At 32.8% G+C, this 23350-nt stretch overlaps 1 protein-coding gene across 5 annotated transcripts in view; it reads right to left on the bottom strand.

Annotated features, from left to right (window-relative positions):
* LOC123709890 (POU domain, class 6, transcription factor 2) overlaps positions 1-22816 on the bottom strand; it is a 118921-nt gene extending 96105 nt beyond the window's left edge. For 4 of the 5 annotated variants that reach the window (XM_045661482.1, XM_045661485.1, XM_045661486.1 and 1 more), the window contains exons 1-2: positions 22519-22816; positions 18275-18369 (exon numbers count right to left, since the gene is read on the bottom strand). The gene's annotated coding sequence lies outside the window, so the exon portion shown is untranslated. Of the gene's footprint in view, positions 1-2801; positions 2895-18274; positions 18370-22518 lie in introns of all 5 variants that reach the window. The other variant, XM_045661483.1, reaches the window with a different exon arrangement.
* Between the last annotated feature and the right edge of the window lie 534 nt (positions 22817-23350).

Raw genomic sequence — 23350 nt, 5'->3', positions numbered from 1 at the left:
AATATTACCGTCAACAGTCAATACATTTGTTCATAACAATACACATATCTTTTTCTATCTAACATTTATATACATGTATTCCTGTTAGTTATTTTCTATTCTCGACTAATCAAAATCTATGCAGCTCTATTTTAATATCAAAAACATTGGTACTAGAGTTTGATTGCTTTTCCAATCGATTCCAAATACTAAGCGATGCTCTCCATTTACGTTTTGTCCTTTACAAAAAATATACTGTACAGGGTTTTATTATCTTACAGGAGATGTAAAAAGTTAAAACAGCTATATCTACTTAGGCTCTGGAGCTGTGTATCACGAATTTTGAACATGAAACGTGACGTCAGTATCAAACATAAGTTTTCAAAATTGTGACTGATTACCCGCAAAAAGATGAATACTTTAAGTTGAAGTTTATTACATTGTAATAGATGTGAAGTAGCCCTCTTCCTGAGCTTACATAGTAACTAAACAACGTTAATATAATAACGTAAATAAATTAAAAATATGTATTCGATATTATATTTATAACGATTAATATTCAATATATCTACCCTTCTTACTACCCTTACGTTAGTTTAGTATAAAATCAAAAACAGTAGTCTGTTGTCTAGTAAAATGCTACGTGAGGGATGTGCGCTTAAAAAGAACAATAAAAAACCAACCGTGCATGTTAAATTTGTCGAGAATGGACGATGTAAGTCAAGCGGAGATCTGCTCTATGCTTACCCTTGAAATAGAGTTTAATTTAGATAAACACTTATTCAATGAAGCCAACTATGGCGTTGAAGATAAAAAACAACAAATTTTGATCGTGTAATCAAAACTTATTTAATAATATTTATATCAATTCGAAATTATTACAGAAAACGGTTCACACATTAATAGAACCTCTTCTTTGTGAGTCAGTACCCGTTAGTATTGTTAAAAAGTCATAAGTGGAAATATAGTGCAGTGTCTTTCCCTTAATGGAGACTGTAGTGTTATTGGACAATATCTTATGATTAATAATCCTACTTACTAGTCTTAAGTTAGGCTAGATCGTAATGTTCCATGATGTCTGTGAATGTATTTAAAAACATATTTTTACTTCCAAGTATACGTGTAAACACTTTACTGGCAATTTTAAATAATATAAGAGATTGCTATTTCAGATTGCTTTAGAGTTTCAGCCCTTGTGTTCAATATCATTGTGAGGCATTTAACAAATGCTCTCTACAGTAAGCGGACAAATTGCTTCTAAAACAACAAAAGCCGACCGGAAAAATTCACAATCGCACCGAATCATTAATCTCAGAAACAAATGGAAATCGGCCGACATCTGCTATACTGGCCCACGAAAAAAATGGCCGCCATAGTCGACAGTTGTCACGTTATTCTCGACGGGATTAATTAGAAATGCGATTAAAAGCAAACAAAACAGGGAATGGTGAACTTAAATTAATGAAAAATTACCACCCTGCGAGCACTCGTCAACTCTTTTTTTTACTGGGTCGCTCCCGCGCATTAAGCGGCTTTAATTTGAATTCAAAATTAGAATTACGCGCGCCTTCTAATTATATTTTTCGGCACTCGATTTTTGATAAGGTTATTGTGATTTTTGTTAATTGAACGTGTTTGTTGAGGATTGGAGAACAGTGAATAAAAATGTAATAATGAGCCACGCGTATATATAATTTTAGAACAATGGTGTTCGTATAAGTGATTGGGAACACACGCGGAAGGGCAGTGGATAAGGGCTTTTGTGCGGCGTGAGCGCGACAAGTGCTCTCGCACGCGCCTTCAGGAATCTACCGGGATTTTTTTGTAATGCAAACGTACGAATTATCCACCCATTAGCTATGTATTTTCACTACACTTGTTCCGTTCTTTGTTTATTTGTTAGAGTATAACTAACACAATTTTTATTTTAAATGTGGTAGACTATTGTATTGCTTAATCTATTTTAATATCTTTTATTATTAATGTATATTAACCTTTCCCTTTAAATGTTCTGCACACTTGTCCTTGATGCATATGTATTGTGTTTTTGTACGCCATGGTTTGTATCTATGTGTTACGTTAGTGGACCATGTTTAAATATTAAATGTATATAATTAATACATTTTCTCTTTTACTAACATAGGTTGAGTTAAATATGTTATGTCTAGATGCTTAAATTAGCCTAGCTCTTTGAAGTATTATAGCCAAAACAAAAGTTAATGGTGTACATCAAGGCAACAATTGCAAGGAAATGCTGCGACTTAAGCATAATTTACAGTCAAATTATATGACGCACTCGGAATACAACAGAATTAGCTTAACCAGTAACTCAAATCGTTAACATACTCAGGGCTTTTAAACATTTTATTGGCTAATTCAGTAAAATTTAGGAAGTGCTTATAATAAGTGACTTTTTATATTCAATCCGTGATTGAATAAGTTGTATTTTAAGTAAAATGGAGGCCAAAAAGTTCATATACCAAGGAATAAGCGGTGTAACAGGAAATAAAAAGCTTTCCTTATTATTATTTTAAATTGTTTAGCGAGTTTAGCTACATTATAGGTAACAATAAAGTATATATTTTTTTTATTTAACCTAGATTATCCTAAGTTTAAACAGCATATTCCAATTATATTATTTATATATGTTTATATGTCACTATTAACTATTATGTATTTCTGGTTACATCGACATTTCGAAGGTTTTGATTAATAAAAATTAATCAAGAAAGGAAAATTTGACTTGAACTGATATTATAGAATTGTGAAAGGCAGAATTGTTGTTTCATAAAAAGTTCAGAATTCTAGTGGGTATTGCTCACCCTCTTTGTATAGCAGAGAAGACGCCTGGAGTGAGTCGAGACCCACATACTGTGCCCTCGGTAATGTGGGGCTTGCGTATATGGCATTTCCACCTCGGAGATAAAAAAAAATAGTTAACATTAGCCATAAACAACTGAAAGTTCAATATGCATCTAAAGCTTAATCGCGTGTCACTTAAGGCTTTTACGCTACGCCACGGACAGTTATTATAAAGACCGTGTTTCAATTTGAGTATTTCAACAGACTATGAAACAGTTTTTAAATTTCCTATTTCTAAGTCACGAATATTTTCTATGATTGAATATATAAAGCTACTAGGGACAATATTGTTACTAACACAATATGGACTGTCTGTTAAAATAAATAACTATTATTATATAGCTTCGTCTCAATAAAATAGTAACAAATAAATTAAACATGTCAAATGAACGTACAGAATGAAAGTCGAACGGTGAATCACCCCAAGCCGTAAACGGTTAAAACTAGCGTGATTAAAACACAAAATTAACCCCGCGTACATTTACAAATATCGGTCAATTAACGGCCGAGTGAGATAACAATTGAAAACGGTTTCGCTTTCACCGATGGCCAGTTAACGTTCGCTAAATATAATAATAGATCAGCGGATACATCAATGCTCCATGCTTTCGCACTGCCACTTTCAATTTTTAAACGCAACCGCGCACAGATAAAATAACGTTTGTATGCTCTGTGGAAACGTGTTGCCATGTGTTTACCTGACAATTTGAAGCGCGGAGTTCTTCACAGATTATCGTATACGCATTATTGAATTTCATGGAAAAGATTTGACTATGTTGGCATATTAAAGATAGCTAATTAATGGGTTTTAATATTAATGAACTATAATCTATTCGTTTCTAGATTCAAAACTTTTTTTTTAATTTAAAGTTGTCACTTTGGTCATATTTTACGGGTTAGAAAATTTTCTGTTTCTAGACATTTTACAGAAATAGGTTATATATATGACATATTATAACTAATATTCACTGGGTCAGCTAGTGCTAAAATTGTTTGAAGAAGTGGGCAAATAAAAATATTAAAGGATTTCAACAGATATGAAAATAAGAAAACACTTTTTAAACGGATTGAAGCTATGTATTATTATTATAAACTTATAATTATTTACTTAATTTTAAATATAAATTTTTTCCGACGTTTCGCGTGCTTTACAGCGTGCATGGTCACGTCAATTCAATCCGTTTAAAAAGTGTTTTCTTAATGTGTAAAAGTTATGTTAACAAAAGACAATAGGTATGAAAATTTCAAATGATGTATATTTGGTTGTAACAACTTGATTTCTATTAATTGTTCGCAATATACGTCACGCTATCGGTCAAGAAAACTCTGGGAAGAAGAGAGGACGCCCAATAGAAACTTGGGAAAATGGATTAAAGGGGACAGCGGGGTAGAATTTAAAAATTATCGCGAGACATAGAGGCAGACGGAACTATTTGGAGAAGACCTTCAATCCGTCAGAGGTCCAATACTAGTGCAAAACATAAGGCCATGGACATAGTGTAGTGTAGTACTGGAATAAAGGCTATATTTATTTATTTTTATTATACGTCACGCCATTTTGGATTATCATAAATAACAATAATTGAAATCCCTATCAACACTTAAAATTTCTTCCATTGGAAAGGCATTGTTTAAAATGCAATTAATATTTTAAGCAACAATAAGGCAATTAAAGTTTATAATGTAGAAAATCGTGCTCCGGCGCTCCAAGCCGAAGATTTAACGATTTCATACATCTGTACGAGCACAATCATAAAAATTGCCCATCCATAAAGGTTTATAATAATGCATTTATATCTATATTTATACGACTTTAAACTTTATTAATTTCTATTAAAGTCTAGTTTTAAATGAATTCCGCGATTCATTAGTAATACGAATAAGGGTTGGCAAATCCAACTTCTATTGTTAATAGTCACGCGTCGCGTTATAATTATATTTGTTATTAATGCTTTAGAATAATTCGAATGAATAGAATCTTAAAAACTCAAAGCTATTCAATGCTTTGATAGATATTTTCAGGTGGGATTAAAATAAACTTTGGAATTTTTTAATACTACTCAAAACGAGTTGAATTTGAAGTTAATTATTATAAAATGTTATTAAAGAGGTAGAAGTAAGTGCAGTTTTATGTTTATGAAACGGGCAACATCAAAAACCTAGATTTTTTTGATCTAACTAGAGCCAAAACCGGTAGAGTGTTCGCGTTGCCGGCCTTTTAATTATTAATACGCTTATTTCTTTCCTAAGTCAAAATTGTTCGGAAATACATCGTTGAGCAGTTGACATAGTAGTGGTGGTGGTGGAACGATGGACGAAGATTAATATATTCACCAAGAACTAATGAAAAACTGATTTTAGTTGCTGATTCACGCCATTAATAAATGTTAGCAAAATACATATCATCGAATTGTTTTTTTAAATTAATGTATAAAAAATCTGGGCGTCCCGGAGCGTTTTAACCAGTAAAACAAAGCAAATATGTTTTAACACCGTTCATGTAGACTTGACAAAATCTAAACTCAATCTGTCATTAAGTATTTGAAAAACTACCTTCATAAGAGTGAGCTACGGAGATTAGCCAGCAGTTTAAGTGACTTAAGTGGAAATGGATAGGCCATAAACTCCGATGAGATTTCAATTATATTCCAAAGCAGGCTTGATTTGAACCCGTAAGAAAAGCGGAAGCGTGTCCATTCCAACTAAACCTGGCAAAGATAGCCGGAACGACCTAGAGTAAGCTAAGATACGAGGCTCAAGAACCCGATGGACACTCACTGTGGACGCCCTCTGCCCCATCTGGGGATTATACGACATTAAGTCAAGTTTATAAGCATGTGAATAATTATATTATATTAGCATACATTGTTTATTAAATAACACGGGAGTCATACTTAGTGTCTATAAAGTTTCGTATTGACAAACGAAACTTGATAGATCACCTTAATTGTGTAAGAATAGAGCATTCGAGTAACTGTCAAATTAAACGTGACAAACACAGACGAAAAAGAACGCCGAAGTGGCACAGAGCTACTCCATAAAGTGTCAATAACAGTTCGTGTTCTCAAATTATCTTTAATGCGCTGTTATTTTGAGTTTTAATGCGCCCGCTATAAAAAGATAATCACAAAAATAATTGAAACGAAATAATAAAGAGTGTGGGGGGAGGGGGGCGATTAATGACAGGGTGGCAGTCGCATTACGACCTAAATAATCAACATAATTACGCTTTTTAGCCCGCGTTCCCCTTTTTACCCCGAGTACTAGAGATTGTCTGTTTGAAGCTTTTTTCCACTAGCTTAAAGTTCGCTTTCAATACGATTACGCGGCGGAAAACGTGGAAAATTTGTCCACGTAAAGAAATATGTAGAACGTGAATATATAACTAGTTCTGTGTATTATAGCGAATGTATTCTATAACAAAGATAAGTTATTATAATAAATATATACGACTGAACAATAAATAGTCCATAATAAAAATAAAGACACTTTAATTCTTTTTTATATAATTTACAAGTGAAATGGGTGTTTGTTTTGTTATTATACACTTAGTCTACGTTAGCTATTGTTAGTTCCATTCGTGTTCTCCAGTATGGACCCTTTTTAGGGTCTGAGCCCTTCTGTGCTTTCCATGTGGATCTATTATTTAGTTCCTCCATCTATATCTGCCGTGATAACATACTCCGATAGATTGACTCGAATTTAACGAAATAAGGATCTCATTTGACGGAACAATGAGACATGCTGATAACAAACAGTAACTTAAAAAGTATTAGTATATATTAGTAATATGAGTAAAATCACAAATATTTAATATTGATATTATATGCAATAAGATGACTTATGATCTGTCTACAAATAAAAGTAAGTACAACGGACTTTTGTTGGTTATAATGTATGTCGGCTTAAGGCAATAAGATGTTTTAATAAATTGTTTTAATGCTAATTGCTATGGATTTTAATGTATGTAGATTAAAATGTAGATAAATACTCGATCTGCAGGGGTCAGTGAAGAATCGGTATATAATTAAAGATAATGAGACGCCATTCAGACGTCCGTCTGCCCTGAGACAGGAATGAGATCACATGGAGAAGGTATAGGGAGAAACGGAAAAATTATGGGACAAATCTTAAACTTTATTTGTTGTCTTTGGTTAACATAGCTTTTACACATTGAATGAAAACAATTTTTTAACCGGATGTAAGCTATTTATATTATTATAAACTTATAATTATTTTACATAATTCTAAATTTTATATATATGTAAAATAATTATGTCACCGTGACCACGCACGCTGTAAAGCACGCGAAACGTCGGGGAATTTAAAATTATGTAAAATAATTATAAGTTTATTATAATACAAAAAGCTTTAAACCGGTTATAAAATAGTTTATTTATTTTTTATTTAGAAAAACATAAACTAATCCAATACGATAATGTCGAAGTAATAAGATATACAATATCCCTATTTTAAACTCTGTAAACAGCATTTAGTAAGGAGCTGAGTGGACCAATCCTTAAAAGTTCGCATTTGCGTGCTCTCTGGCAATGTGAGTTTCTAAAGGCGACGGTATTACTTAACATCAGGTGAGAGGCTCTGCCAGTGTTACATAATAAAGCAATACACGGACCCTTGGTTTCGCAAATAACCTTAGCCTTCGCCATCGCACATATCACCACAAACAATCGAGTTCCTGAAGAACACTTGAGTTGCTCACCCCCCCCAAAGACATTTAGTAGATAGAAGGACAACTGTAAGTCTCGTATTGTTTCTAATGTATTGTATTGTAGTGGTTTACGGACAGCCGTAATACAAGGAGTGCGAGTTCATTGCCGGCCTATTAGGTACGCTTTGTCCCTAAGTCGGTTCTGGAATATCGATTGACTTGTTGTGATATACCTTTATTCATCCGTGTATTTAAAAATGTTCTATATGTTTGAAATAATAGCTCAATTGTATGATATGTGTGTTTCGGCATTGATAATCACATTTTATTAAAACTTTATTTGTTAAAAATGTCTTTGTTTCTCTCTTTTCTTTTCTTCTCATTTCAATGTCTTTTTTAATGTTCTTTGTATAAAAAATATTTACTATTTCCACAATCGTGTATTATTAGTGTCTTATAAAAAAATATTATCCATACAGTGGTCGAAAAAGATAAAATAATAATGGCGTGGTGCAAACATGCCGCCTCCAAAATTTGAAGATCAGTAGCCACGTTAAGACAGACGTCTTAAAATGGACGGGTTTAATTCGGTTTAATTTTGTATCAACTCCCAACTGTCATTTGAAAGAGGCTAATATAAATTAGTATAATTTGTTATTCTTTATTTTTTTTTAATATCTATATATATTTATATAAATTAATCCCTATTTTCCTTGGTCACGGCATCACGCGTGAACGGCTTAACCGATTTCGCTAATTAATTTTTTGTTGTGTTTGTTATCGTCAGGAGAAGGTTCTTATGAAAGAAAATTGCGCGGAAAATTAGAAAATTTAGAAATACTTAACCAGCGTATTAAGTAATAATGACTTTTGTTACAATAGGATTTTTTTTAATTTCATTCATGTAACCTTATTTGACAAAATGCGTGCTGCAAATATTGTCAGAAATTGACAGGACAGGAAGGAAGATTCTCATTACGACCAATTTTTGGTGGCAGAGAGCGGAGTAGATAGATAACAGTCTTAGCGACAATAATTGATAGAGCCTTGCAAAATTATATATTAGCGGATGCTTAGGGCCGCTATACGAGTTCTTCAATACAAACAGTCGCCTCGTGCATGTATCTGGTTAACCCTGCGCCTTCTTAAGTTCTCATATCATTATCACAGGAGTATCTTTTATCTAATATATCTGCATAAGTCCTATTTATTCCTCCCAAACACCGAACTATTTCTCTATTCAGTGTTCCTTCAAGAGCGTATCAATTCTTAAAAAGCCGAGCCCTCTGGCATTGAGAATGTCCATGGGCATTACCTAACCTCAGATGAGCCTCCTGCCCCGTTCTTAGAAAAAAAGACTTACCTTTCTTATTTCACATTCAACAATTACCGAAATGAATAAACGAAACAGCAAGTTATAATTAAAATAATTTACTTAATGGCCTCAGTCATTAGCAATTTTATTCCAAATCGTCTGTTTTTTCTACGAATTTACCATTTTTCACGAGTGGCAACATTTTTTCGTTGATTTTTATCTATCGCAATCATTTGTGCTTTACGGCTACGTAATTTGTAATTTTATTTTATCATATTTTAAAGTAATTTTCTATAGAAATTGTCTGATGAGTTCGTTGACAGTCCAGTTATAATCTAGCTCTGCATATTGGTGGCTATAATATCATTATAATAATGTTGTAAATACTCTAGAATATGATTAAAATTATTATTATTAAACCAGTGAATTGGGCAATTCTAGTTACAATTTCAAGAAAAGCGTTCTTAAAAGGCCTTCGCAGCGAGTTTTAGAGCCAACTTAGCATCAGGCGATTCTATATTGAAGTACTGACGTAACCTTTGCACGGTACAAAAACTCTACTGTAGTTAATATATCATCAGTGGCGCTACAACCTTTTTTAGGTCTGGACGTCAGATTTGATAATCATTTGTCAACCTAAGAGTAGTAATATGACTTTTGTTTAGAAAAAGGGTAATTTTGGTTCTAAGGCAAGCTGGTTTTCTCTCGATGTTTTCTTCACCATTCGAGCTAATGTAGGGGATCGAACCTACGACCTCAGGGACGAGAGTCGCACGCTGAAGTCACTAGGCCAACACTGCTCATTTCTCAGTTCTTAATACATTTACATATCGAAAACAAATTTCAGCATGAATTGTAACAAACCACAAATGTTAATGATTATATAATCACGCAATGTAACGGAATTTCGTTTTTAATATTAACGGTGACGTCATTTGACCCTAATGCGCTATTAATAACATAATTAGATATGTTATCAAGTCATAAACACCTTACTTCTAATTAAGGACATATGGAAATATAATTTGATATTTTTGTAATGTATGTTGGATTAGCACATAATTGCTTTACCAAAATAATCAAACAGACAAAGAAAATCACCATTCTGGAAGGTTAAACTTCATGTGTTAAAATATAAAAACGTTAGTAACATTATAAATGTCAATTAATTTATTTTTAATAAAGGAGTTTTTTGTCTTTTTTTGTCAAATTGTGTTTACGCCATTATGAAAAGAGACGGTACTAAACAGATCCTACTCACACATACGCAAAATCACTCACAGCATTTTTAAGGTCTTCTAACGTGTTTATTATAATTCTTTTACATGTTATTTTTAGTTTTTATTTTAAATTTTGTTTATATTTTTGGCCACCCACAACACAGAGTGTGTTACTAAGTAATTATTATATTGATATATTGGTATTTTAATTTAGTTTTTTTTTACAAAGAAGGTATGTTAAAGAAAAATATAAATGTTTGCATTTAAAAGTTGAGATTCATAAAATAAAAACATTATACAACTATAAAATATTTGAGCTACTTTAAAAAAATATTTTTTACTGACATATATAATACAGCTTAGATAAGCTTAGATAAGCTGTATTATATATGTCAGTACAGGGTTCGAATCTCAGTTAAAGAGTTTCGCAAACCAGCTGATTAGAATCAAAACAGTAAAAGTTCGTGACCTTGCGAGGTTAATGATCCCATATTGCGTCGCGTAGTTCATTTAATTGAACTAAAGTTTGTTTTACTTAAAAACTAACAAATATTCTCAATACAATCTAAAATAGCTTTGAAGTATAATTAAAAAAAAAAGGACATTATCGGAGAGGTTTTTGGGAAATTGTGTATTATTACAATTATTTTTTTTTCACTTATTTAATGTAATCTTACAGCTATACATAGCCATAACACTTAGACAATATACAAAGCCAATACAGATTACATTGATAAACAAAATATACTTAACAGAATAAATCAATTCCGTAGATAAAAAAACGAAAACTGAAATTATATAATAAACAAAAGATAACCTAGAATTAAAAAGAAAAAAAACTAAATTGTTACGACAGCTAAATAGAGTTGGTCTTCCCGCGTCTTTCTTCTTCCTTTAACACCCTCTTTTGTAAGGTGGAAAATGTGTACTTCATAATTTGTGATGTATTTAGCGAAAACCCGATACATTGACGAATCACGCAGATAATTAGTATTCGTAAGATATGGAACAACTGTTTTTGCAGGATTTTTAAAGAAATTACCGACATAAGATACTTGCTATATTGATACCACTACTTCTATCAACACAATTAATACTGTCGATAATAATGACGCAATGTATTAGAATTAATTAATATGGAAAATCACGTATAAGACCTTGTGGTAACTTAATTAGTATTTAAGTATTGATAATAATTTTGCTTTATTACAATTTAATATCAACCATAAAATATTTGAGTGCATTGATACAATGTTATTATCGTAAAAATAAGGAAAATTATTCAAAGGATTATCAAGAATAAAGTTTATACAAAGAAAAGTTTTTTTTTTTGCAAGCAATACACAAATACAAACTAAGTAATCAAAACTAGGTCATACTAAGCTTGTCTTCGACCACCACAGATGTTCTGTGGGCCTGTACTTACAGGGACAGTTTCACACATTTAAAAAGTTTAAGAATAATATAAAAATTAGTGTTTAAAAAAAATTGTTTTGAGTTTGAATTACATCATATTTCGGCGATACATTGCGGAGAACAGATAAGTACTTGAAGCAACTGATCAAGGTTGGTAACCCAGAATGCAAAATATCACGTGGTCACCAACCAGATAAACCGATCTAGTGAAAGACTCATCGTTCTCAAAACTACACACTGTGTAAGAGAGGCGCTAGACAGAAACCGGTGGAAACTCTCCTGACCACGAGCTGACCACGATGCATGGGCGACTGAAGATAAATTTATGACCTTATTTTTCGATAAATGATCTACTATATGCAACTTTACAGAAATTGGTTAAATAAAGTTAAATTAGATAAAGTTTAACAAAATGTTTTTATTAACATAGACACGAATACAAATAATACAATTATTTCATTTTACCTTATTACTACTAAGATTATTACAGAATTTCATTAATTATGACGGAATTTTTTTTTTCCAACGCCGATAAAGAGGTTTCAGTTCAAAAATGTAACAGCTAAATTCCTAACCCAGCCCAGGAATTCTAAAGATACAGAGGATGAATCTATGTATCTATTCAAATCATCCAAACATATCAGTTTACCATTCTAGTAACTTAGGAATCAAGGATTTTTAATTATAATAAGTATCAAAACGTGGTTATTTAAATTATTTGTCTAGTAGTCTTTATCTATCTCATTTAGTCGTGGAAAAAATATCTTAATTAATGGCTAAATTACGTTTTATATTTGCAGTTTAAGTTTTCTATACAGCGAAGTCACGTGAATTTCTAGATAGTCATCTAAAGAGTATAAGCTGCAGATTACATGACACGTGGATATAATATCACATGCATATAGTGTAATATAGACTGTGTAATGACACATACAATCGTCAATAAAGGAATTTTTTAAGACATATTTATTTCCTTTGAATATATAAATTATTTTTTTATGTTTATATACATTTATTTCCTATTAATATTTGCCTGTTGCATAAGTTCGATTAAAGTTTTTGGTTCTTATATTATGGATGACTGGGACTAAAATTTGTACATCAAAAGCCTTAGCCTTGTTTAGAGTATTGTGAACCTTCTCCTCCATAATTATGGTCTCAATTCCCATGCTCAGTACGTATCAGTTGACGCTACCATTTAGATTAAAACCCTGAATCAATACAAGGTTAAATTTTGTAGGCAATAATTAACGTAATTGTTTCCGTCAATGATTATACTAATATAATTGTTAGCATATACATTTTAGTAAAAGTTATTTATCCTACTTCTATATAAAATTCACACACCAATAATGAACCCACGGAATGTTAAGTGATACTGCCCACACACATTATCAGAGGGCTCGCAAGTGTGTTGCTGGCCTTTTAATAATTGGTACACTCTTTTCTTGAAGGATCGAATCGGTTCTGATATAATCACTAGGCAGCTGGTTCAGTGGTGGTGCGGCAAAAACTGTTTTAAGATTCGCTCAGTTGTGTGACGATGGACGTGGAATTCTTCGACGTTCCATGAATCTCGTCTGAGGTGGTAAACTCTTTGAATAACCCTAAGTGATAAGGGTCACACAACATTTTCTTATCAGGCATTAAACCTACCAAATTTTAGGCTAGAAATAATTAATTTATTATCGGGTTATCTTGTATATCAAAACCTAACATATAGTAAGCCAAATCTCCGAACGTTTCGTTATTAAATGCGTATACGCAAACCTATCTACATACCCATAAAACGCACTTTCTTCGCTCAACGCTTTTTCACATTCATCTCTAACCATTTTCTTAAATAACATTGTTGTAAGACCGGCAACGCATTTTATGTAGTTATCCCAATGCTCTTGGGATTGCGAGGTACAAAGCAGTTCAGCAGTTATATTTTGCTTCACGAGCCAACCACAATGAAGAGTCCAATGCCGCCCGAAGACATGTGCTCCAATTAGGCATTATTAAGTACATGTATGTTTCTATATTAATTATCATAGGCCAAGGTACTTCAATTTTATCATCAAGCATTCAGGTGACCATTACGCCGCATTAATCCTATTTACCACTCAATAATAATAACTAAAGTAATCAATGTTTACTATGTTTACTAGTACATGGCGTTGTTAATAAAAAAAAATGACGTTACAACTTTTTTCGCTCTGGGCGTTCATTTGTCAATCTAATAGGCAAGTTCATCAGCCGTGACAAGCCGTCGGTATTTTGGGTCTAAGGCAAGCCTGACGATGTTTTATACGCACATACAAAAGTCCGTTAGTACACAGCCGCGGATTGAACCTACATTCTTAAGGATAAAAGTCGCATGCTAAAACCACTAAGCCAACACTGCTCTAATAAATAAAATTAACAAAATTTACAAAACTAGTACATGTCCCTAAATTGCAAATGTATACAAGACATACAAACCTAAATAGATAGATCTTCATCAAATTTAAACATTTCCTTCACTTATAACGTTCTTTGATAAGTCTGGTTCAAAGACAAGTGGCCTTCACTGTCTGATATGAGTATGGGCTGATAGGATAAGATTCCAAAACGCCTGCACGTTTTAAAGTCAGTTTTTGCGGTTGTGGAATCAGCTGTCCACGGCAGAACTTTGGAATCAATTCGACTTAGCACACAGATACCGGCAAACTTCTTGAGCATTAAACAAGGGAGTGGGGGAAAGTTAGGAAAGGAAACACGTCACTCTCCTGCTGGCAACCATCCCCCTCCCTTCCAGTGATACTTAAAAATCGCTTCTGCACAGGCAAGGTCATTTGTTCAAGATGTTTGCCGGTATCTGTACTAATTCTTACAAGGCCGCGGCCGGTAGCGCATTGGCATTGTAAGTATCCATGGGGAGTATTAGATGAGGATTCCGTTTGTCCCTTGTTCTATAAAAAAAACACTTTCGCGAAGTTTTCCTTTAATTTGAGTTCTATATTTGCTGTTTTCATACTAATAAATCTATCTTAAGGTTCAAAATTGCCTGAATATATATAGCATTTATAAAACCGGTGTATACATACAATTATTATGTCGGGATAAATTATTAGTCATAATAACAACATATGTGAACTTTATTTAAAGCGTACATCGCCTTTACGACTCTCTGTAGCTTAAAAAAAACTATTAATTTTTTATGTGTGTTTGTTCGCGTTAAGATGTAAGTATTTATGATTTAAAAACAATTGTTACAGTAAAAACCATTAACTAAATCGTGATTCATAATAGTAACAGATAATTGGCAGATATTTAACTGGTATCTATTATTTTGGCTACAACAATATTTCGATGAAAAACACTTTTCGTTACCAATGCGACAAAATCATCGACTTTTATTTTCCTATGGTTAAGGAACAGAAGATATTTTTATCAAACGTACATATTAAAAAAGCCCTGATTATACTTAAAAAAAAAACAATTCATTATGTTACCGGTTATTCCTTAAAATACAAATTGGTAATAACAATTATTATTTTTTTAACAAAAAAAACACAAACCCATGACATGTGACCCAAAATAAAAAAAAAATACACACGAAATAAAAACAATAATAAGAAATTAAATACAAAAAACTCGCAAAATATTAACTGACTACTACTATGTATAAAAGTAAACAAACTTCGTAAGTAACACAACAGTTTATTATTAATTACAACAAAGGATACCACTGATAAAACACTTCAAACGTTAATAATATTAAGTATGCCAATATTATCTAATTAATCGAAGAAACTATTCACTATCTTTGATACATAATTAAATTAATATCAAAGTTAATCCTAGCTTATGTTCGTGGTATCAACTATTCAAGAGTTTAAATTCGAAAATAACTTCGAAGAACGATATCCGCTAAGAGTTAATAGTGTTTTTATATGGACGCATTAAACGCGCTGGCATCGGAAGAGTTGATCGCAAACAAGTGATTACCGACTCCGAGAATCACTCATAAATAACCTAAAGCCGCTGTGTTTAGTTTGGAAGCTTCTATACCAGTAATTATACAATAATTCATACTTTAATAAATACTAATAAATCGCCTCTCGCGCCGAAGCATTATCCATTATTACAATGTAATTACAGCCGATAAATTACCAAATAATACATCAATCAGATGTGTTAATTTTGTTGTTTCTTTGGTATTTTTATCGGGCAGGCAATTTTATTAAAATTATAATGGCGGCACCGCTTAAATTGGGGTTGCTTCGGGCTAAGTTCGAGTTTAATTATACGTAATGCTTAATGATATATCCTTATAATAAGCTACCTGATTCACGGTGGGCATAAATCAAACATTTCATTAAATTTCGAAGCGTTTACAACCCTTCATTTCGTTGGATATAGGTTTTGTTGGCGAACGCGTCCCACTTTTTAGAATAGTATTCTTGTGACTTTGATGAATGTTATCGATTCGTTGGGTGCATAATTATCGTTTTGCTGAATTTTTCCCTGTTTACGTGTTGTAATTAATCGAGAAATTAAATTCAGGCGATGTTTAAGTTAAGACAGGATGATTAGGTTGCATGTGTATGGCAAAGAGATTGGTGATTTGTACGTGATTATATTGTATTTAGGGTTTGGTTTCGTTCGTTTTTTGTCTTAATGCCATGTTTTAGTAACTAACTGAGAATTTTTTATGTTTCAACTTATTTATAATGAGTATAAATAAAAGTTTTGTTTAAAAAACTTATAGTATCAAAGAAATACAGTATACCAAAGTTCCTTCCTTTTTTTTACAAATATATCAACTAAATGTATGGTTTAATATATTTATCTATTTATAGCATGCTTATAAGAAAATTTACCAGGATAGCATAACACAACGAAGTTGAGTCCTAGACATGGAAAAGATTTTTATTTAATACGAGACAATTAATTAAACAACTGTGTTTACGTTTATGTAGTGCTGCTTTATATATAGATCATAACTATATAATTTATTATGTTTGCACTTCTACCAGGAGATCATAGCAAAGAAGTACCAATCTATAGGATTAGAAATAAGAAAGATTAAAAAAACGAAACAAACTATATCGAATATTATTACTATATTAACTTATCCCTCTATCTATGACTAAAACAGTGTAAAGAATGTGTTTTTTGTTTTGAAATGTAGCTAACCAATTGCGTAGTACCAGGGTAGCATAACACCCCAAGCGTCAATTGGCACAGGTACTTGTCTCAATAAGTACGAGAAAATTTTGAAACGTCGCGCCGCCCCGGGCCTCCTTACCTCACCCTAAATGTGAGGGTGTCAAGCATTCTACGAATAATTAAAAGAATGTGAATGTGTCATCTCAGCGCGCTGTAATTGCTTTGTTGAGTAAATGTAGTTTAAAGTGTTCTTCGTAAGTCCACAATTTGTTTCTGCATGACAATTAATTTTCAATTGTAATGAATGAATTTTTTCAGGTATTATAAATTAATAAATTAAAACTTAATATACTCATAGATAATGTCGGGATATGAAATTGCCGCCTGTTGCCTAACGTATGTAACCTGCTTACTTTTTGCTTTTTTGTTCGTATAATTATGTATATTATGGTAACAAAGTATAAATAAATAAATGATAAATCTGTCCTGCTGGGTGTGAAACGTGGAAGGTCACTAACGAGATCTCGCACCAGCTCTTCTCTAACCGCTGTCTTCGCCTGTATCCTATCTACTGGCCCAAAAATATCTTTAACGAGCAACTTTTGAAGCCCTGTCGGGAAATCGATTAGCCAGCAGATGAGGCGACGCAAGTGGAAATGGATAGGCCATACACTTCGATACGATTCCAATTATATCCCCAACCAGGCGCTTGATTGGAACCCGAAAAATAAAGCGGAATCGTGGCCGTCCAACAGTTGCAGATGAAGCAAAGAGAGCCGGAAAGACTTGGATCGAGGTGAAATACTAGGCTCAAGACCGAACGCTATGGAGACTCGCTTTGGACGCCATCAATTACAATTAATGAATCAGAATACAGTTGCATTACCCACAGTACTTATATTTAAGAACGAAAGAGTACAGTCACATACTGAATTAACTCGGTACCAAAAGTACAGTCTCGTACTAAATTGTTAATGAGCCCCCATATTTATAGTCAAGGAGCTTCCCATGTTTTGATTCGTAATTATCTAATGAGCCGGAAACCTGTACTTGTGGTAATAAAATAATTTAACTCACAATTCAAAAGAATTAAGCAATCATTACAAGTATTCATATCCTTCTATTTAGGAAGTAATGTGTATGCGCATGCTTTGATTTAGCTTGCAAGTAAAATTTTCATTATTACGATATAAAAAGTTTCGTTGCCTAGAACGATTTTTTAGACAGCTTTTTTTTTCTGATTTATGTTTTCTAAGGTAAGTAATAAACAAATATATTGTAGAAAATATACATTAACAGGTTCCATTTTTGTGACGATCTTTAAATGTCTAGTCTACATTTCGTAACAGTAGATCAGTGTTAGCCCGGAATCAAGAGGTAAACAATAAAGTGGATTGTTAGGTCCTTCAGACCAACTTGTCTTTAAAAGAAAATCTAAGAAACAGACACAATCAGCGCCCGTACTCTGTAACTTCCAATAGAGATACAATCTCAATGTTTTCAATGGTAGCCCTGATGTCACAACCTTTTTTTTGTTCTGGGATCCGCTGTTGGCCTTAACTTAGTATAAAATCTGATCTACTTTCTGTCGGTACCGCCACTGGAACTTACTGAGTACGTACCCTGTTGGGGTTATGATTACGCCTTAGTTTGAATATCGGATAAGTTACTTACCGGAGCCACTGGCGAACAGATAGTCCCTTTGGAGGGAGGACGTTTTCAAATAAGGGTAAAACAGCTTGCCGCCGTGCCTTTACTGGACCGCCGCACTGTTGGTAGAAATTTACTGGATTAAAGATTTTTTATCCAATAAAAAATACATTGGTAGTTATTTGTAAGCTACTACTAATTATTTAAGATATCGTTCGTTAAAACCTAAATGCACAGTTTACAAACGTATATAGTAATAATAAAAATTAATAAATAAATAAAAATTCAAACAAATTTAAAAAGTTTGGTCCTTTACACTTTTATAAATAAATAAAAAAAAACCCTCGCTGTATTGCGATACTTATATGTTCTGAGCTAAAATTATGTTATTTACAATGTCCTGACTTTGATGAATATTGTTAAATACAATAATCACGTCAAATTTAAAACCTTCGTTTATAAAAATCGGTTGAAAGTTTTTTTTTTATATTATAAAAATAAGTATGTACGCAATAAACACGAAAACTTACGAACGGATGTTTGTACTTTTATCAATTATAGATCCTGCTGAGGGTATCGGTATGTTAGGATACAAGTTACAGATTAGATTATTTATATAAAATATAAAATAAAATATGTATGTGTTTATTTATTTGAAGTACAATTGCAATACAATAATAATAGTAAAAAATACCTGTGTCAGGGTTTCCAGCTCTTTCATAACGAACTTGACTACACATTCCTTAAAATATTTAATTTATATATAATTTAGTTACATGCTTAATTTATTTATTTTTGTTATTGATTTTTAACTGTTATCAACATTCTTGAGTGCATAAGTGTGTGTCAGTGTGAATGTGTGAGTGAGTGAGTTAGTGAGTGAATGAATAGTCTGTAACTACATACTAGGCCTAAGAAGAAGCTCTAACTCTGCGTAGGGTATGTTCATGAGCCAGTCCTTTAGTCGTATTTTCAGATTATAGACGATGAGCGGGTAGATTTATATCTAGTAGCCTATTTAATTAATCTAATGAGCAGAAATATAAAGTGGAAGTGGTCTTTGAAGGTCCTTAGAGGTACTATATATAATGCGGAAATATTGATATGAATATTGATTGATACGACAGGGCCTGCGTATGCCAAACAATCACACACACAATCAAGCGGTCTCAGTTGCTTGCAGTGCAGAGAAACGCCATTTACGCGTGTCTTGCGCACGATTAACTTCGTTATGTTCTTAGTTTAATTGTTGTGTTATTAATAAGTTTTCTTTTTTATTAGTATTAAGTTACTATACAAATAGGAAATAAATAAATGTTTGCTAAGCTACACGTAGCTGTCAATGGTATTTCTATGAACGATTTTTTTTAAATATTTATTTGAAACGTAACACTTTTACGGATGGTTTGAGAAAAGTTTTGTAATCAATCAAACCACCTATATAATTTAACTAAGTAATAAAACAAGGGAAAATACAAAAAACAAGCTCTTCAAGCAATGAAGAACTGACTAGAACGGATGAGAAGAGATTTTCAATATTATGAATAACAAAAATCACGAGTATAGTAGGCTATAGTAATGTTAGCCTTCGTTTAGGATAAAGCGACGCGAGTGGCGGGGGGTGGGGCGCGGGACCTGCGCGATTTTTCACTCAAGACCACGTGTTAGCCACGTGCGTGCGAACTTTTCGCCAAAGTTTTCCCTCGCTCCTTCCGACTTCCGCCGTACTTTGAATTTCGAATACGAACTTGGAATGAAAAATTGACACTTTTCCACTTGGCCCCTATAATGTGTATGATACGTAATTGAGAGAAATTGATAATAAGATATAGAACAGGTAAAGTATATTTATGCCATAGATTATTATTATTAGAGGCCCACATAATGTTAAGTGATACCACTACCAATGCATACTCACATTGCCAGAAGGCTCTCTAATAAGTTGCCGGCCTTTAAAATATATAATTAGCGTAACCCATGTCAGATAATTTTACGTTACTTTAAAGATCTCTAGACTAAAAAGTATACGTTCAATAGGCTAATTATGGCCGAGCCAGAACAATTAATGAGACCTGTTTCGTTCTATTAAACCAGGAACAGCCGTGTCTAAATAGAAAAACGTAATTAACACGGAAACAATTCTAATATTACTAATAGATGGTCCAAAAATTCGAAAATTCATGCATAATATTTTCAACGATTAGTTCCATATTACGATCATTATTATTGATTGATACGATCCGTGACTGACGTTAATAAAATCTTCTGATTTCGCCGCAGTTCCCTTGTTTTTGAGTGATAATTACAACTTTCTCAACACGATATATCACTGACTAATCGACTAAAGTCTAGAAAATTCTTAATTGAGCTAATGAGAAGTAATTACAATTTTTATTACGGTCATAATGATTACGATGCCTTAAAATAATAAAAGCAATTAGACAATGGTGGGTGCTAGCATTGCTATATTTGTCTCTGTTGCTCTTAGGTTTTTATGGGTTCGTGATGAGGGATGGCTGATAGTCTGATTAAATGTAATTGTTCGGTTATAAAACTGGATGTCAGACCGTGTTCTGTTTGTCGTAAAGTGTTTTCATTTTCCTTACCTCGGAAGGATCGGTGTTCAATGGTTCAAATTTATTAGTTACGTTATTATTTATGGTTAGAATGTATTATCGTGTAATGGGTTGACAACTAAAAATGATTTTAAGATTTCACTAATGACAATTGTCAACTAATTCAATTTGTCTATGAAATAAGTCCGAATATTTAACAATCTTATTAAACTATAAATCTTCCTTTTTTAGTTATTTCTAACTATTTATTTTAAACAAAAATGTATGCTTTATATATAAATTTATAAATAATACCAGGCGTAATGTCTAACAATGTCTACCAGGCAACTATGACTACTATAGAAGTGGATATTAATTTATTTCTGACTGGCCATAGACTTACAAGTTAATTGTGTATAATTTATGTCTTGATTTTTGAGCAATAAAGACAATTGAAATGTGTGATTCATGAACACATGAATCATGTTCATTGGGCAATGAATTTAATGATGTAATGATATAGATATAGTATCATTAATTATTGTAGGGTATATGACAATTCACATTTTGCGGATATCATTTTTAAAGACAATGATTGTTTAAATCAGTTTACCAACGTGGAGCCTACGCCCCACAGGGGGGCAATTTGATTCTTAAGGGGGCTATTCGAAAATTTATTTTCATTATATATTTTACTTACTCTGTATCGTTAACAAGTACCGATTCATATCTTCATAAAAAGGAAAAATATGATTTGACATTAGCTATTTTTGATAAAATATTGTGAACTTACATACTAAACTGTACTTAGTGATTACATATTGTTTTTTTTTTAATATTAAATATAAATTAAATTATGCGACAGTTTATATGTATTTATATATTCTGATCTAGCGAAGGCTATGAACAAATATAGTACATATATATTAAAGTTAATAATTTAGAAATTGATACCGTTATTACTTCAAAGTTCATTTATTTAAAAAAAAATCAGCAATTTTTAACCTTTAACAATGTTTCTTTTCCTTATCTCCTTTAAATAAATTCTCATTACGTCATACATAAAACAGGTTTATATTTAAAGAGCTACAATTAAAATGTCCGTACGGCTCTTACGTGCCCTTGAACCACGTGTCATATGGCTCCCAAACCTTTACGAATTATAATACATCAGTTTTCACGTGAAAATATAATATATGTACAAAAAAATACCTACGGAAAAACGTTATACACGTCGTATCCGAACCAATCAGCTGTTTGGCGGTTCCTAGCTCCGCCCCGTCAACTTTTCCAACGTGTCGCTAACAATATTAACTTTTTACTTCAACTTTTTCATACGTAAGAACAGAATTATTGAAGATATCAAAGTATGATCGGTACAAAACAGACCACAGATCACACATTTTCGCTCGGTTTTTGAATTTGGAATGTGTGAAGAAAAAATACCAAATTATTTTTTTCTTTTTTTAAACTAAACTCTTTGCTACGTTTATGCCGCCATTTTTACGATCATATTGAAAATTATAATTGAATTTTGTCTCGCGAAAATGTCTTGTCGATCTAAAATGTAACTGTGGACATGCAATTTATCTTTACTTTTACGAGATGTTTTTTAGCTTACGAATTTTCGTAATCTGACGAGGTTAAAATTTCAATTTGAAATATAAATGTTAACAAAGCAATGGAATCTAATAGCAGTAACACGATACTTACAATATCCCACTGATATAGATGCAAAGGTACAAGATTGTTTTCGTAACAGTAACGCTGTTAATTAGCCGGCGTTCGCTGATTCATCACTTAATAACGTCTCAATAGCCCGCACAGCCAAACAATTAGCACAACCACATAAAATCCTCCTTCGTTACAATATTATGCAACAACACATAAAATAGTTCAATATCCGAGCACACCAAAAAGTTCGCTAACAGCTGTCAAAAGACGCGCGAAATATTTTTTTCAGTGGCTGTCAAACGAGGCACAGACAAACACAAATGCGGCCGTCCACGTCAGTACGCTGACGTTCACTAGTCGCGCCTCGGCGTAAGTCGAGAAGAAGGCAGCGGTCTCGGCCAACACGCCTTTCGTTTGTCTCTTTCTCGCGCGGCAATGCCCGCCCGTAGCATTTTTACGGCTTAACCAACTCAATTCAATTCAACTCAACTCAATTGTCGTGGCGCCAATGCCTTCGCACTGGACGATAGAGGGAGACGTGTGGCTATCAGATGTATATACCAAACTTCTGTATTAATAAAAATATTGTAGGAAAATTTTATAAAATGTTAAATTGATATTTGACATTTGATGCGTTCAAGAATGTATGCGTATGGAAATCGGAATAGAGCCTTAATCTTGGTTTAAGACGTAACAATGGCAACGGATAGGCTATTCCCCTCTCGCCACTATCGTCCGGTACGCTTTCCGTGCGGGTGGGAAAGAGAAATCCGAGCGGCGATAGGCGTTACCGACATTGTCCGCTCTCACTGGGTGTGTAAAGTTTTAGGCCGAAACATGTAAAAATGCATCTTGAAAAAAAGTTATGTAT

Source organism: Pieris brassicae, chromosome 5 (genome assembly GCF_905147105.1).
Source record: "Pieris brassicae chromosome 5, ilPieBrab1.1, whole genome shotgun sequence".
Classification (NCBI taxonomy): Eukaryota; Metazoa; Arthropoda; class Insecta; order Lepidoptera; family Pieridae; genus Pieris; species Pieris brassicae.
This window is presented reverse-complemented; position numbering and strand designations above follow the sequence as displayed.